The sequence below is a fragment of the Primulina tabacum genome, chromosome 2 (genome assembly GCF_025594145.1).
Source record: "Primulina tabacum isolate GXHZ01 chromosome 2, ASM2559414v2, whole genome shotgun sequence".
Classification (NCBI taxonomy): Eukaryota; Viridiplantae; Streptophyta; class Magnoliopsida; order Lamiales; family Gesneriaceae; genus Primulina; species Primulina tabacum.
Window position 1 is genome coordinate 16,715,687 of NC_134551.1, and position 18,706 is coordinate 16,734,392.

Here is an 18,706-nt window from a genome sequence, read left to right on the forward strand (position 1 = left end):
CTAAATTAAGTTTTTCATAAACTGAATAAGGAAGTAAATTCACACTTGCTCCCAAATCCAACAAAGCTTTTTTAATTTTATTTTCTCCAATAATACATGAAATTGTTGGACAACCAGGATCTTTATATTTTAAATTAGAATTATTTTGAAGAATAGAACTTACTTGTTCAGCCAAGAATGCTTTTTTCTTCACATGCAATTTTCTCTTTACAGTACATAAGTCTTTTAAAAATTTTGCATAAGAAGGTACTTGTTTAATAGCATCTAATAATGTAATATTTATCTTCACTTGTTTAAAAACTTCATAGATATCAGAATCACTTTTTTGTTTTTTATGATTTGTTAATGCATGAGGAAATGGTGGAGGTTTATTTGACTTATTTATTATTTCAGATGATTTATCCTTCATCATATTATTCTTAAAATTTAAGGTATCATCATTCTCAAAAGTATCAGGATTATCATCCTTACTCTTTGATTTTAAATGATCCTTGTTATCATTACTATATGGATCATTAACTATTTTACCACTTCTAATGGTAATAACAGATTTTATTTGATCAATTTTTTCATTTTTTAATTCTTGATTTTGATTTTTAGGATTAGGTTGAGGTTGAGATGGAAATTTTCCTTTTTCATGAATATTAAGTGCAGATGCAAATTTTGCAAGAGTTTCTTTCAAATCACTCATAGATTGACTGTTTTGAATATTGATAGACTCTTGCTTTTGGATAAATGCATGGATTACATCTTCAAAGTTTTTTCTTGGAGGTGTAACATAAGGAATATAACCTTGATGATTTTGGTTATTTTGAAAATATTGTAGTGACGGTTGTGCATTATTATCATTCCTCCAACTAAAATTAGGATGATTTTTCCATCCAGGATTATATGATGGTGAAAAAGGATCTAGTATTGGTTTTTTATAATTGTTAACATAATTTGCTTGTTCATGGAGACATTCTTTAAATGAAGGTAATGTTGGACAATCTTTGGTAGCATGATCATGTGTATCACATATATGACAAACAATTTCTTGAATACTTTTTAATTGACCACTCTTTTTCATTTCTAATGACTCAACTTTTCTTGCTAAAGATACAAGTTTAGCTTGAATATCTATATCATCTTTAACCACCCCCATTTGTTGAATTATTGTTTTTAGTTGTTGGTGGTTCTTTTGTGCCTATATTATCCCAATTTTGAGCATTTTCTGCTAATGAATCCAAATATTCCATAGCTTCATTTGGGTTTTTATCTTCGAAAGTTCCATTACACATGAATTCTATCATTTGCCTATCTTTAGGTATTAGACCTTCATAAAAGTGAGAAACTATTCTCCATGTTTCAAAACCATGATGTGGGCATGTATTAAGTAATTCTTTATATCTATCCCAACATTGATAAAACGTTTCTCCTTGTTTTTGAGAAAAAGTTGTAATTTGTCTTTTAAAAGAGTTTGTTCTATGGGAAGGGAAAAACTTTTTGAGAAATTGTTGTTGCATTTCTTCCCATGATCTTATTGAACTTGATCTTAAATTTTGTAGCCATGTTTTAGTTTTGTCTTTTAAAGAAAAAGGGAAAAGCTTTAATCGAACTATATCCATGCTACAATTTTGATCATTATAAGTGTTACAAACTTCCTCAAATTCTCTTAAATGGAAATATGGATTTTCAGAATCTAAGCCATGAAAATTTGGTAAAAGTTGAGTAATTTGAGGTTTGAAGTTGAAATTAGATGCATCAGGAGGAAAAACTAAACAAGATGGGGCACTAGTTCTAATTAGGTTCATATGGTGCCTTGGTGTTCTTAATTGATCATGTTCTTGATTATTATTATTATTATTATTATCTTGATTATTTGAATTATCATCCATGTTTAAATTATTTTCAGATACTCGAATAAGTCTACCATTTTTTTTTTCGACTCCAAATACTCATACAAAAAAAAACAACAACACAATACTTATAAATAAAACATAATTAACAAATATAAACTTAATTTATACCTACCCGGCAACGGCGCCAAAAACTTGCTACTCCTTAAATAATAATTCACCCAAGTGTAAGTTGTCTGCAAGTAATAAAATTCGTAAGTACGAGATCGATCCTCAGAGAGGTTATTTTGAGTTTAAATTTATTAATTTATAGATTACCAAATGCAAGAATTAAGTTTACAAATTATAAACTTTGTCAAGGCTTGAGGATTTATTCTTGGTTTATGTAATATTGTTTAACTAAAAGTAAAACAAAAGAAACCACCATAAATAATGGTTCCAAAAAATTAAACACATACATAATATAATTGTAGAACCCGTAACTTAGACTACATATAAGCCATGCATAATTCTAGTATTTTAAATTAAATTGACTTCATTGCATGAATATTTAAATGCTTTTCTATGAAGTTAATTATTTTAGCCAGCAGTTTAATTTTATTCTTTCAGTTATTTCAGTGAGGCCGGACTGAGTTGGAGTTTAGAGATAAATTTAAGATTTAGAAAATATTTCCAGGATTTATTTTTTTAGCTAGCAAGTAAGTTGATTTAAGTTAAAAAGGAGGTTGAGGATTTATTTTAATTACTTGAGGTGAGTAGGAAATAAATTCATTTGAGTTCAATCAATTAAGGGATTTATTCACTAAATTATTTAAAGGATAAGTAAGGCTTTTAAGGGTTATAAATTTAGTAAATAAGCAACACTTCCCTTCATTTCTTTATTTCAAATTTTCGGCCCCTTAGTTGCTAGATTATTCATTTGTCAACTCAATCTTTTGACCCATTCTTTGTTAGTTTAGCATGCATGTTTTTTTTTAATTATTTTGATCAAACTTAATTAATTAATATTAGAGCTCATCCTAACCATTCCTAGTCTTGTAGTATCGGCCACCTCATTCTAGAATCACCCAACAAATAATTGATAGCAAACAAAAAAAATTCAAATTTCAAAATGAGGTAGACTTGGTCTTGATTTGCTCCATATATTGTGCACCCATCTACCTCACTCCCCTAACCACTTAATTCCTCTCCCTCCCCACCGAATTCAGCAGCCTTTCAGATTAAAAAATCAGTGAGCACCATAGCCTAGAACAAGAGTGAAAATCGAGAGCAAGAAAAGAAAAGGAAAGAAGCGCTCCACCTCCTCCGCTCCGAGTCGTCGTATTCTTTCGTTTTTCCTTCAAACGAATCAAAGGCATGTCTAGATTTCTTTCAAACCTCAATCAAGTCCTACTATTATTTTAAACATCACTTTTACATGATTTTTTACACAAGAAAACCGAAATTTACATCAAGCATTTTCGAAATGCATGTGCAGAATTTTTCGACTTTCATGATGCTCTTCACGATTTTCTCTTGTTTCAGTTGCTACATGTTATGGTTCGACTCCAGGCTCCCAAAGCGGCTCCTAGACATGTAATAGGATGCATTAGGACCATGTTGGTCCATTCATTCAGTCCCCATGCTTGCTGGAAAACCGAAATCAGAGCAAGCTTCCCATAGGAGCAGAATTGTGTTCGAAAATTCAGTTTGCTGTCATAATGGAAATGGATCTGATCATGGCTGCCACAAGGCCCATAGCCATGGTTGGATCACTTCCCTAGCATGTATAAGACGTGACTAAGTTGCCCTTTTGGTGTCTTGGTCCATGGTGCGCCAGTTTTTAAGTCAAAAGCAAGAACAGCCCCTCCCCTTCTCGGCCCTTCGGTTTTTGACAGCACTTGTGCTTCGAGTTTTGTGGAATGGTATGGATCTTGGTTGGCCTATGGCCCTTATCCACGGTTCATACCATGCCCCTAGATGTCTAGATCATTTCATGGTCAATCAAATGACCACTGGAACTATCCGTGACAGCAAAACAAGAACAAGAGCCCGACGTGCAGAATTTGTCCTCGGGTAGGAACTTTCGGTTGGTTGCTGGAATGAGGCGAATTGTGGCTGGCCTAGGGCCCTTAGCCATGGTTCAAATCATTCCTTGGGATGTTGGTGAGAGGTTTTGGTCATTTGTTCAAGCCCCAACGGCCATTAGCCTCGAAAACGACGCAAGCAAACCCAGCACAGTTGCTGTATTTTTCTACAGCGACTTGCTGTGTCGGTTCGGTGGCTTGTTCGAGTTCTTGGTTGGCTTTTAGCCTATGGCCTTTGACTGGACAGTGCTTCATCAAGTTAGGAAGGTCGTGTTTTTGACCGTTCGTGATTCGGATCATTTTTTAGGTCGTACGAGAATTTATGGTGCGATGTGCCAAATTGACTCTCGAAAGAGCGTTTTTTTGTTTTGGCCTCCATTTCACCTAGATTTCGACCCTCATCATTTTAGGAGCATTAGTTCATAATTTTAAGCGTATTTTAATCATGACTATACGTCAGTTCAGTGTTGGTTCGGGTTGGTTCAGAGTCATGATTAAATACGAAGTCGTTAGACGTAATTGTCGCATTTTCAAACTTAATTGCATAGTTTGATCAGGTATAAGCTATTGCATATTTTTCATGGTATATTTAGGTTGCAGCGAGCCTGGGAGCGATCCAATCCAGTTGGTAAAATATACAGGATATTTTCATTATGCCATTTAATTATATTACGTGCATGAAAATAGAAAATACTTATTTTTGAGATTTATGCGATATTGCTTGTGGTCAATTCACTATTATGGGAGCATTATTTTATACGGTCGCCAGTGATCGATCAGTTCAGTTTGGTACCACCCGGTTACCAGTGATCGAATAGCTCAGTTCAGTTTGATACTCCCCGGTAGCCAGTTACCGATCAGTTCAGTTCAGTGCAGGGGCCACAGGCGTAGACCATAATCGCAACAGAAAATTTTTATCAGTTATTTCAGTACAGGGCTCCAAGGAGCAAAAATTTTCACTATGATTTTCAGTTCAGTTATGCACGTATTATAATTGCTCAGTACAAGTTATTTTAAGTATGCCTCATGACATGATATATTATCCTATGCAAATTTTACTTTAGTATTTACTCGTTACCTACGATATTTGCATGCTGAGTCTTTAGGCTCACTAGACTTGATTGTTGTAGGTACTGATGAGGCCAGGGCCGAGGACGGGGACCAGTGAGCCAGCTTGGGTCGGCTGTAGTGGCACCCGAGGACCTCAGTTTCAGCACATGTCATTTTATGCTCAAACATTTTTACCAGTTGTTGGACATTCTTTGAATTGTTATTTTTGGCAAACTTTATTTTCTTCCGCTGCTATATTTTTTTAAACATTGAACTTGATTCATCAGTTGATTTTATGGATGAGGCACTCCATTTATTTTAAAAGAAAAATTTTTAATTTTCCGCAAATTTTTTAAGCAAGGATTTTCGGGCCTTTCACAGTTGGTATCAGAGCCTATGTTCTTGTAAAGGGTTACACTACTACTGACCACGAGAAGCTCACGAAGCCACGTCTTCGGTCAGTAAGTTTTACATTTCAGCATTTTATTTAAAGCATGAATTATTTTGACAGCATGCTGCCATGAAATAGTTTCGATCAGATTTTCAGTATTTCAGTGTTCATTTAAAATAAATTATGGAATTATGCATGTTAGTTACGTATGGGTTATGTTTGGAACAGTATGCCCCCTAGACGTCAAGTCGGACGCCCGAGAGGTGGTGGCGAGCACCGTCGCGAGGACGGTGATGATCAGAGACAAGAGAGGCCGGGACCTCCACCTCCTCCTCCTCCTCCTCCTCCTCCTCCTCCTCCACCGGATATGAATGCCCAGATGCTAGCTGGGATGACGCAGTTCTTCGCACAGTTTGCGGGGAACAATGCCGCAGCCGCAGCCGCTGCCGCAGCCAGGCCGACAGGGCCCGAGGCTGTTTATGAGAGGTTTATGAAGATGCGCCCGAAGGAGTTTTCTGGGACGTCTGACCCCATGATTGCCGAGGGATGGATCAAATCCCTCGAGGTTATCTTTGAGTTCATGGAGCTGGGAGATGCAGACAGAGTCTGATGTGCCACTTATCTATTCAGTGGAGATGCCCGCTTATGGTGGGAAGGAGCAGCAGTAGCCCTGAACTTGGCTACACTAACTTGGATGCGCTTTACGGAGGTTTTCTACTCCAAATATTTTGCCGAGGAAGTGCGCATCAGGTTAACCACTGAGTTCATGAGCCTGAGACAGGGAGATATGACGGTTACGGAGTTCATCCGTAAGTTCGAGAGGGGCTGTCATTTTGTGCCCCTGATAGCGAATGATGCCAGAGCCAAGTTGATGCATTTCCTGGTGGGGCTACGGCCGATCACGGACCGCCTAGAAACAGAGGCCAGCAGCAGCAGCAGCGGGGACGCCCAGCCCCGAGGACTTATGAGCACCCAGTTTGTCCCAAGTGCTCACGCCGCCATCCTGGAGCATGTATGTCTGGCTCAGGAAAGTGTTTTAAGTGTGGCAGTCCAGACAACATGTTGCTGCAGTGCCCTCAGAGGAATTTGCCTACCCAAGGCAGAGTTTTTGCTCTCCATGCCACGGAAACAAACCCGGAGACTATGTTGTTGACAGGTACTTTTAAGCTTTAAGTTATTATTTGAATTTTCGTGTTTTGGGAATAGGGATTAAGATTGAACTTAGAACGGTGATAGGATTTCATGCTCTACTCAGTATTATTTTGGGGATTTAAGTTAGAAGAACTCTGGCCTTTGCATGTTTATAAGTTTAGTTCTTGTAGCTATTGGATTCAACTTAGAGCTCCAATCTTTCAGGGAGAATTTTTATATCTGGTTCCGCTACCAAGGCCTTGATAGATTCAGGGGCCACTCACTCGTTTATTTCGGAGGTCTTTGCAAACTTTCTCAAGATCAAGACCATTGGGCTAGACATAGCCTTTTCAGTAGTGTTGCCGTCAGGCGAGGAGATGGCAGCTACCAATGTATCCGAGATATAGACCTTGAGTTGCACGGTAATCTTGTTTATGCGGATCTGATTGTGCTACCGATGCCAGAATTTGACATCATCCTAGGGATGGACTGGCAATTGAGGAACAGAGTGTTGATAGACTTCCAGCGGAGATCTGTTCTTGTCCGACTGCCTGGAATGGAGCAGTTCTTATTTGAGCCGGACAGGTACTTTCCTTTACCGCGCATTATTCCTTATGTTCAGGCCAGGAAGCTCATGCATAGAGGGTGTCGGGCATTTGTAGCGACCTTTTTATCTGTCCCCGAGGAACCCAGCCATTCAGCCTCAGATGTTCCGATTGTCAGAGATTTCTTAGACGTTTTTCCCGAAGACGTCTCTGGTATGCCACCCGAAAGAGAGGTGGAGTTTTCCATTGAGCTTATGCCAGGTACGGTTCCGATATCCAAAGCGCCGTACCGACTAGCACCGACAGAGATGGCAGAGCTTAAGAAGCAGATTCAGGAACTTCTCGACAAGGAGTTCATTCGCCCGAGCTTTTCACCATGGGGCGCGCCAGTCTTATTTGTAAAGAAAAAGGATGGCTTTATGAGGCTTTGCATTGACTACCGGGAGTTGAACAGGGTTACAGTGAAGAACAAATACCCACTTCCGAGGATTGAGGACCTGTTTGACCAGTTGCAGGGAGCTTCGATTTTCTCCAAGATTGATCTGCGCTCTGGTTATCACCAGTTGAGGGTGAGAGATGCTGATGTTTCCAAGACTACTTTTAGGACTCGTTATGGTCACTACGAGTTCCTTGTGATGCCGTTCGGTCTGACGAATCCGCCAGCGATCTTCATGGATCTCATGAATCGCGTATTTCAGCCGTATCTTAACCAGTTTGTGATAGTATTCATAGACGACATTCTCGTCTACTCCAAGAATCAGGAGGATCACAGCCGACATCTGACCACAGTGTTGCAGACCTTGCAGAAGCATAAGTTGTTCGCGAAGTTCAGTAAATGCGAATTTTGGTTAGAGAAGGTGGCGTTCTTAGGCCACATCGTTTCTAGAAGTGGTATTGAGGTAGACCCAGCAAAAGTTGCAGCAGTCAGAGATTGGGTTGTGCCTCAGAATGCATCCGAGATCCGCAGTTTTCTTGGGCTAGCAGGATATTACCGGAAGTTCATTCAGGGATTCTCCTCTATTGTCGTTCCACTAACATCACTGACCAAGAAAAATGCTAAATTCGTGTGGAGCGAGGAGTGTCAGAAGAGCTTCGATACTTTGAAGCAAGCTCTCATCTCAGCACCAGTTTTAGCCATGCCATCAAGGCCCGGCGAGTTTGTCCTTTATACGGATGCTTCGAAGCTCGGTTTAGGTGCAGTTTTGATGCAGCATGGGAAAGTGATAGCGTATGCTTCTCGACAGCTGAAAACCCACGAGAAGAATTACCCTACTCATGATCTAGAGTTGGCGGCCGTAGTTTTTGCCTTGAAGATTTGGAGGCATTATCTGTATGGAGAGAAGTGCCAGATCTTTACCGACCACAAGAGCCTCAAGTATTTCTTTACGCAGAAGGAGCTGAACATGCGTCAGAGGCGTTGGTTGGAGCTTGTGAAAGACTACGATTGTGACATTAGCTACCACCCGGGTAAAGCTAATGTAGTTGCAGATGCATTGAGCAAAAAAGTCGCCGTGATGGCTCATTTGACGATTCAGAAACCTCTTTAGTTTGAGATACAGAGGTTTGATCTCGAGACTTATCCTCGAGGTAGAGTTCCTCGTCTATCTACCTTGACCATTCAGTCTTCCCTTATGGACCGTATTCGTAGTGGTCAGTCAGCAGATGAGCAATTGGCACAGTGGAAGAAGAGAGATGAAGCCAAGGGCAGTGTCTTCTATACAGTCAGCGACAGTATTGTGAGATACCGAGACAGGATATGGGTTCCTAGCAGTGATTCTATCCGAGCAGACATCTTGTCAGAGGCCCATATGTCCCTGTACTCCATTCACCCTGGGAGTACGAAGATGTACAAAGATCTGCAGTTGTTGTATTGGTGGCCAGGGATGAAGAGAGACATCAGACGTTTTGTATCCGAGTGTCTGACTTTGCCAGTTAGTGAAGGCGGATCATCAGAGACCAGCAGGTTTGCTCAAGCCTCTTACCATTCCCGAGTGGAAGTGGGAGAATGTTACCATGGACTTTGTGATCGGATTGCCGAAGACAGTCAGAGGATCAAATGCCGTCTGGGTGATTGTAGATCGTCTTACCAAATCAGCGCACTTCTTGCCCGTTAAGACGACTTTCACCATGGTAAAGTATGCAGAGTTATATATTCGGGAGATAGTCCGACTTCATGGTGTCCTAGTTTCTATCGTATCTGACAGAGATCCCAGATTTACTTCCTCGTTTTGGAAGAGTTTGCATTCGACTATGGGTACGAAGTTGTTGTTTAGCACAGCTTTCCATCCGCAGACAGATGGGCAGTCAGAGCGAGTTATTCAGATCTTAGAGGATCTTCTCCGTGCTTGCGTCATTGATTTCTCCGGGAGTTGGGAGTCGAACTTACCATTGGTTGAGTTCACCTATAACAACAGCTTCCAATCTTCTATTGGTATGGCTCCGTATGAAGCACTGTATGGCCGCAAGTGCAGATCTCCTGTTCATTGGGATGAAGTAGGAGAGAGAGCAGAGTTGGGTCCAGAGATTGTTCAACAGGCGGCAGATGTAGTAGTCAAGATCCGTGATAGGATGAGGACTGCTCAGAGTCGACAGAAGAGTTATGCCGATCAGCGGAGGAGAGAGTTAGAGTTTGCAGTAGGCGATCATGTCTTTGTGAAAGTGGCACCTATGAAGGGTGTCATGAGATTTGGGAAGAAAGGGAAGCTCAGTCCGAGATTCATTGGACCCTTTGAGATCCTTGACAGAGTTGGAACGTTAGCTTATCGTGTTGCTCTTCCGCCGAATCTGGCCGGAGTACACAATGTGTTCCACGTCTCCATGCTGAGGAAGTATATTGCGAATCCTTCGCATGTGCTGAACTTTGAGCCATTGCAGCTTACTCCGAACCTGTCTTATGAGAAGAGACCAGTGCAGATCCTAGACCGACAGGAGAAGAAACTTCGGAACAAGTTGGTTAAGCGAGTCAAAGTCAAATGGCTCAATCATTCAGAGGAGGAAGCTACATGGGAGTCTGAGCCAGAGATGAGTAGTCGGTACCCCGAGTTATTCGGTGAGTTCTAATTTCGAGGACGAAATTTCTTTAAGGGGGGAGGATTGTAGAACCCGTAACTTAGACTACGTATAAGCCATGCATAATTCTAGTATTTTAAATTAAATTGACTTCATTGCATGAATATTTAAATGCTTTTCTTTGAAGTTAATTATTTTAGCTAGCAGTTTAATTTTATTCTTTCAGTTATTTCAGTGAGGCCGGACTGGAGTTGGAGTTTAGAGATAAATTTAAGATTTAGAAAATATTTCCAGGATTTATTTTTTTAGCTAGCAAGTAAGTTGATTTAAGTTAAAAAGGAGGTTGAGGATTTATTTTAATTACTTGAGGTGAGTAGGAAATAAATTCATTTGAGTTTAATTAATTAAGGGATTTATTCACTAAATTATTTAAAGGATAAGTAAGGCTTTTAAGGGTTATAAATTTAGTAAATAAGCAACACTTCCCTTCATTTCTTTATTTCAAATTTTCGGCCCCTTAGTTGCTAGATTATTCATTTGCCACTCACTCTTTTGACCCATTCTTTGTTAGTTTAGCATGCATGTTTTTTTTTAATTATTTTGATCAACCTTAATTAATTAATATTAGAGCTCATCCTAACCATTCCTAGTCTTGTAGTATCGGCCACCTCATTCTAGAATCACCCAACAAATAATTGATAGCAAACAAAAAATTCAAATTTCAAAATGAGGTAGACTTGGTCTTGATTTGCTCCATATATTGTGCACCCATCTCCCTCACTCCCCTAACCACTTAATTCCTCTCCCTCCCCACCGAATTCAGCAGCCTTTAAGATTAAAAAATCGTGAGCACCATAGCCTAGAACAAGAGTGAAAATCGAGAGCAAGAAAAGAAAAGGAAAGAAGCGCTCCACCTCCTCCGCGCCGAGTCGTCGTATTTTTTCGTTTTTCCTTCAAACGAATCAAAGGCATGTCTAGATTTCTTTCAAACCTCAATCAAGTCCTACTATTATTTTAAACATCACTTTTACATGATTTTTACACAAGAAAACCGAAATTTACATCAAGCATTTTCGAAATGCATGTGCAGAATTTTTCGACTTTCATGATGCTCTTCACAGTTTTCTCTTGTTTCAGTTGCTACATGTTATGGTTCGACTCCAAGCTCCCAAAGCGGCTCCTAGACATGTAATAGGATGCATTAGGACCATGTTAGGTCCATTCATTCAGTCCCCATGCTTGCTGGAAAACCGAAATCACAGCAAGCTCCCCATAGGTGCAGAATTGTGTTCGAAAATTCAGTTTGCTGTCATAATGGAAATGGATCTGATCATGGCTGCCACAAGGCCCATAGCCATGGTTGGATCACTTCCCTAGCATGTCTAAGACGTGACTAAGTTGCCCTTTTGGTGGCTTGGTCCATGGTGCGCCGGTTTTTAAATCAAAAGCAAGAACAGCCCCTCCCCTTCTCGGCCCTTCGGTTTTTTACAGCACATGGCCTATGGCCCTTAGCCACGGTTCATACCATGCCCCTAGATGTCTAGATTGTGTCATTGTCAATCAAATGACCACTGGAACGATCCGTGACAGCAAAACAAGAACAAGAGCCCGACGTGCAGAATTTGTTCTCGGGTAGGAACTTTCGGTTGGTTGCTGGAATGAGGCAAATTTTGGCTGGCCTAGGGCCCTTAGCCATGGTTCAAATCATTCCTTGGGATGTTGGTGAGAGGTTTTGGTCGGTGGTTCAAGCCCCAATGGCCATTAGCCTCGAAAACGACGCAAGCAATCCCAGCACAGTTGCTGTATTTTTGTACAGCAACTTGCTGTGTCGGTTCGGTGGCTCTTTCGAGTTCTTGGTTGGCTTTTCGCCTATGGCCATTGGACTAGACAGTGCCCAATCGAGTTAGGAAGGTTGTGTTTTTGACCGTTCATGATTCGGATCATTTTTGAGGTCGTACGAGAATTTACGGTGCGATGTGCCAAATTGACTCTCGAAAGAGCGTTTTTTTGTTTTGGCCTCCATTTCACCTAGATTTCGACCCTCATCATTTTAGGAGAATTAGTTCATAATTTTAAGCGTATTTTAATCATGACTATACGTCTGTTCAGTGTTGGTTCGGGTTGGTTCGGAGTCATGATTAAATACGAAGTCGTTAGACGTAATTGTCGCATTTTCAAACTTAATTGCATAGTTTGATCAGGTATAAGCTATTGCATATTTTTCATGGCATATTTAGGTTGCAGCGAGCCTGGGAGCGATCCAATCCAGTTGGTAAAATATACAGGATATTTTCATTATGCCATTTAATTATATTACGTGCATGAAAATAGAAAATACTTATTTTTGAGATTTATGCGATATTGCTTGTGGTCAATTCACTATTATGGGAGCATTATTTTATACGGTCGCCAGTGACCGATCAGTTCAGTTTGGTACCACCCGGTTACCAGTGATCGGTCAGCTCAGTTCAGTTTGATACTCCCCGGTAGCCAGTTACCGATCAGTTCAGTTCAGTGCAGGGGCCACAGGCGTAGACCATAATCTCAACAGAAAATTTTTATCAGTTATTTCAGTACAGGGCTCCAAGGAGCAAACATTTTCACTATGATTTTCAGTTCAGTTATGCACGTATTATAATTGCTCAGTACAAGTTATTTTAAGTATGCCTCATGACATGATATATTATCCCATGCAAATTTTACTTTAGTATTTACTCGTTACCTACGATATTTGCATGCTGAGTCTTTAGGCTCACTAGACTTGATTGTTGTAGGTACTGATGAGGCCAGGGCCGAGGGCGGGGACCAGTGAGCCAGCTTGGGTTGGCAGTAGTGGCACCCGAGGACCTCAGTTTCAGCACATGTCATTTTATGCTCAAACATTTTTACAAGTTGTTGGACATTCTTTGAATTGTTATTTTTGGCAAACTTTATTTTCTTCCGCTGCTATATTTTTTTAAACATTGAACTTGATTCATCAGTTGATTTTATGGATGAGGCACTCCATTTATTTTAAAAGAAAAATTTTTAATTTTCCGCAAATTTTCCAAGCAAGGATTTTCGGGCCTTTCACAGTAATATAGTTCCCACTATAGAAAATACCGAATTAACCGATATTTTATATATGGTACCTATGATTATAATTATGACTATATAAATAAATAATTGCATAAAGTAAATGTTAAATTAAATCATTATATTTCATTTAGAACAACCGGCAGAGCCACGCTATTGCCTAAATGAAATATATTGATTTAATAAGTTAGTTGCGGTAAAGTAAAAGTTAGTTGCGAGAAAGTAAAAGTTAGATGCGAAAAATAAAAGTTAGTTGCGATAAAGTAAATGTTAGATTGTTAGATGTTAGTATTAAATCATAATATTTCATTTAGAACAACCGGCAGAGCCACGCTATCGTCTAAATTAAATATTATGATATTATTATATAAATGTATATATATATATCTATATATATAATAATAAGTGATGAAATATTTATTGTATCAAAATTAAACAACAAATCAAGATAACCACTTTAATGGTATCAAGCATTTGATGTAAATTGATAACAACAAATAATTCATTTTTATACCTACAATAAAAATAAGTTAGCTAAATGAAAAGTAATAAATAAAGAATATAAAAAATATAAACAATCTTACTTCACCAAGAATGCATCCTCTTCACCTTGACATAATAGATTTAGCTTGCCATAAGCTTACTTTTGATCAACACTAAAATATCACTCATAGTTGAGAACATGAAAGAAAATATATTGGAACTTAGAACTTTGATACACACTCACACTATATTTTACAATGAGATAGAATGATTCTCAAGCTAGCACAAGGCCTCTATTTATAGGCCAAATGAGAGAAAGGGTCAAAATTTTTATTAATGCCATGTAGTTGCAATAGTATTCTTTGTCTCCTCCAAGTTCAATTCCATGTCCCTTCTTTCAATGCTTTGTTCCACGACTTTAATCACCGAATTTGACTCTGCTCAAAATGGAAAACATGTGGGGAATTGTCTGTAGATGAATTTGGCCACTTGGTTCACCTCATTTGGTTAAATATTGAAATAGTTATGATATTTTTACTATATGCTGGTCATAGTAAAAGTAAATTTGTCCTCCTTTTGATATTTGCACAATTTGATCATCTTAAGGAACTCTTTAGGCAATCATGTCTTCTGCAAAGTTGTAGATAATTTCTCAAGGATTCCAAACATGTTTGAGTCACCTCCATTTGAATTTTCTAGCTTGAGTTATTATTATTCTACTAACACGTAGAAAACCTGAAAATAAAACATATTTAGTAAGACAATTAAATATAAACAAACAATACAAAAATAACATAATTTTATAATTTTAATGAAACTTAAATTTTAAAATACAGGTTTTAACATATAATAAATTATTAATTTTAAGTTTCATCAATATTCATATTCATATTTATATTAAACATGTTCATATTCATTTTTCGTTGAATTCAGATCTTTGATTACGACTTTCATATTCGTATTGGGGCGATGGATCCATCTACATGTAACCACAGTACTGGGAGGGGGGGTGGGGGGACATCAGCGACACTCTCACTCGTCAATTAACCCTTGGCCTTACGTATTAACATATCATCATATTCGTATTAGTCACAATCTTTTCACATCCTTCAATATTTCATATTTCCATCACTTTATAAAAACATGCATATAAATATCGTTTTTCTTTTAAACCAAGCATGCAACATATCTTTTAAATGTTCATATTAAATCATAAAAATCCATAAACATTTTAACATATTAAAGTATTTATTCAATAACCAGTTTGGGAAGCAAAGAAGATTTTTCGGGCCTGCCGAACCAATTTGCAGCTTTAGAAGTAAGTTCGGAGCTTTAGATCTAGTCACCATTTGGGGTTTCAAGTCAAGTTTGACATGTAGACCATGCATCAGTTTGGAGCTTCCAAAGTCAAGCTGCCAACAAGATGTGAACGTGTCGCTTGACTGTTGACCCATGTTAGAATAGGTGCCCGTCGAGCCAAGTGTTGGCCGAGAATTCATATTGAAACTCAATGTATAAACAATCTTTATTTTAATAATGTTTGAAATTATTGATTTGACACATCTTTATCTGTATACCCATGCTTGTTGCATAGATAGAGTCCTTGAATATACAAATAGTAGAAAGAATATGAGATGCTCATATGATGAGTATCATGAAACTCATATTTGGAATACTGTATATTCTAAACAGTTCCTAGTCGATTCAGCCGTCGCTAAGAAGGTTATAAGCCGCTCGAGTTTGAGACTAGTATCTGCGGTGTGAGTACCATGATTCATTAGTATGGGACATTGTGAAGTCCGAGCATGCAGATAGGTGTGCCTTGTAGATTGCACTGAACAACCCTCCATAAAGGACTTTCCAAGTGGTTCTCATTTATCGAGTGGAAACGTCCTAGTTTATTGTTGTATACCATTAGTCCTTATGACCTGAGACAAAATTGAGACTCTATATGCTAGCATTGCACTTTGACTTGTTTACCGACTCATATGGGGTCATCAGGTGGCAAGGTTGGGTGTTTTGTCGAAACATATAGGAGTCGATACATTGTAGTCAGGGATTCACCGCTTACCTTTGGATATGGATATTCTATGTGATCTCATGTATATATAGTTTGAAATCTCTTATCAGAGTGTTGGTGGTAATTAAGAAAGCGGTTTCTTAGATTACGCCATCGATGCAACTACGACATGACACATAGTATCGATTCTTTGACAACTCTCGATATACCAATAGTTGTCGAATCGGTCGAGATATATGAGATGAAGGGACCGTACTGTACGCTAACCATAATGTAATGGTTCTTGCAGGCACTCTCATTTGATACCTAAGAAATCATGTAAACGATGCTGCTAGACGTTTAAATTGATTGGTTGGGTACTATCAGACTTGAAAGCTGACGTTCTTATTATCAAAGAGTTGATAAATAAAAATGCAGAATTGGGGTATGCTCATATAAGGACATTTTTAGTCCTAAATCACATTGAGATATGAACTCACTGCTAGTTGCATCAATGAACCACTGAGGGTCACACAAGCGCTAACTTTCTAGATCCCGTTGAGAAGAAAAATAGTTCAATGTGTTGAACGACTTATAAAGGAGTTTATAAGCACAAAGCAAAATAGAAGTATGACTTCTATAAGAGGATTATGGAGAATGTAACTTTCAATTTGTGGAAGTGTTCCTAAATTAAAAGTTGGCTCAAATAAACAATGTATTTGGAAATATTGATTTTCATAAACATTGTCATGGACTAAATTAAATTAATTCAAGTGTTGAATTAATTAAACACTAGTGGACCTTGTAGAGTTTAAATAATTACATTAATTCAAGTGTTGAATTAATTAAATAACATTGGATCTTGTAGAGCCTAATTGAAAATAATAATTCAACTAGTGGGCTTGAATAAATTAATGTAAGATTTAATTGATCTCTAATGTGTTTGAGATATTTAAATAAAAATCCATGGACTTTGTCAATTTTACAAGCCCAAATAAATTGCATGCAAGAAATGTGAAGAGTTGGGAGACAACTTTTTCAATAAACAAGTCATGTCATGGACATGCACCTCTTAACTTTTTCAAGCACCAAGAAAAGATTTTCCTTCTCTCCTCCAAGCATGCTATGGCCGAAATTTTGAGCATATTTCCTTAAAAAATTTGCTTCTTCATTTTGATGTTGAAAGCTCAAACTTCTCAATTAAAAATACTGAAACGTCCACTACTCGTTTTGCTTTAAAAGTACTAGAAAATATTTTTGGACCATTTAGAAAAAATAAAACAACCAACTAATATTTAAAATATCTCAAATGAAAATAGTTTGAATCACAAAATCGTCAATCATATGCATATCATAACTTAGCGAAAATTGCTAAATCTATCAACCTCTCAAAAACCACTCAAGCGTAATAAAAGTCGTAAAAATATCTTTAACATAATCCTAAAAATCATATATCATAACTAGTACGAAAAACTAGCATTTGTCCTCGTGTTATGTGCACCTTCAATCCATCAAAGTCAACTATCAAGACCTTCATTATCATTATTATCGTAATTACATGCATCAATCTTACCTAGTGAGTATAAAGACTCAACACACCATAATCTTGATAACAAGTAATACATATACATAACACATGCATCAGTGAAAATACTTATAAGTAAAATAACATTTTAATAATGATGCATAAACTTTAGATACAAACATTTTCATAAACGTTTTAATATCACCATAAAAAAATTCATATTCATATTAAACATGTTCTTATTCATTTTTGTTGAATTCAGATATTTAATTGTGACTTCGTATTCGTATTCGTATTGGGCAATAGATCCATCTACATGTAACCTCAGTATTGGGCAGTAGGGACATCAGCGACACTCTCACCCGTCAACTGAGCCTTGGCCTATGTATCATCCTATCATCGTATCATCCTATCATCGTATTAGTCAAAATTACTTTACGTCCTTCAACATTTCATATTCTCATCACTTAATAAAAATTAAACATGCATATAATGTTTTTCTTTTAAACCAAGCATGCAACATGTCTTTTAAAGTTATCTTTCATCATAGAATTCCATAAACATGCAAAATAATAATATTAACATATAAAACAGCATTTAGGACACTGCCATTACCGTTTTACCCCTAGACGTAAAATTTCAAGTTTTTGGCATTTTCTTAATTCCGTTGACTCTAGACGATCCCAAATAATTACTTAATCTTACATTAATTTTCTCGTATTTTTATTTAACGTAAATCAATGACTTTTAATTTATTCTTAAATATAACTTATTAGTGCGTTTTAAATCCCAAATTAAATCAAACTTTATTATAAAATTCCCAAACTTAAAAACATAGAATTTTAATAATTATTTAGCCCTCGTGAACCACAACTCGACCCGTGTTGATCCATGTTTCAATTTTTAAACCAAAGAACACCCTAATTCTCACCCTTAAGCTAACCATCGAGCCATGATCGTTTTTCACCGAGCCACACCTGAACCATCCTCAGCCAACTTCAAAGCAGACCCTTTATGGACCCTACTGGAGCCTTAGAACCCTTAGGACTCGAACCCAAAGCCCCAACCGAAGCCACAAAACTAGAACACATGCCATGGCCGAGAACCCTCCATGCGCTAGGATTCTTCGATATGCGCCTAGGACTCTAGCCACTAGACCAGCCCCTAAACAAGACCCATGTACACCCTCTAAGGACCCTAGTGACTCGACCTAGCCCAGCCCAAAGCCCCATGGCCGAGCCATCCTTCCCTGCGCGGCTGCGCACCCCCAGCGCGCGATTCTGCACAGGTAGATTCCTATTTGGCTAGGACTCCTCCCCAGCCCCTTGAATTGTGTCCTAGCGTGGCTAGGACTCCTTCCCTGACCCTAACATATCCCTAGCCCAGCCCTAGTTCCATCCGTGCCAAGCAATGCCTCAAGTTTCCCTTGAACCCGAGCCTAGACACCCAAAAACATGATGTTCGGTTCCAGCTTTGTATCGTGTTCATGTGCAGCGTGTTGTGTGGTTCTAGGACTCCTTAAACTCATGTAAAACAACCCTTGATCATACCCTAATCATGGCAGCCCCTTAAGAACATAGTAAACATATTTTTG

General features: G+C 38.2%; 1 non-coding gene across 1 annotated transcript; it reads left to right on the forward strand.

Moving 5' to 3' along the window:
- The first annotated feature begins 1,350 nt into the window (after window positions 1–1,350).
- On the forward strand, window positions 1,351–1,461 carry LOC142538131 (small nucleolar RNA R71). The gene has a single exon (XR_012818671.1). It is a non-coding gene; the product is annotated as a small nucleolar RNA R71 (small nucleolar RNA).
- The last annotated feature ends 17,245 nt before the right edge of the window (window positions 1,462–18,706 follow it).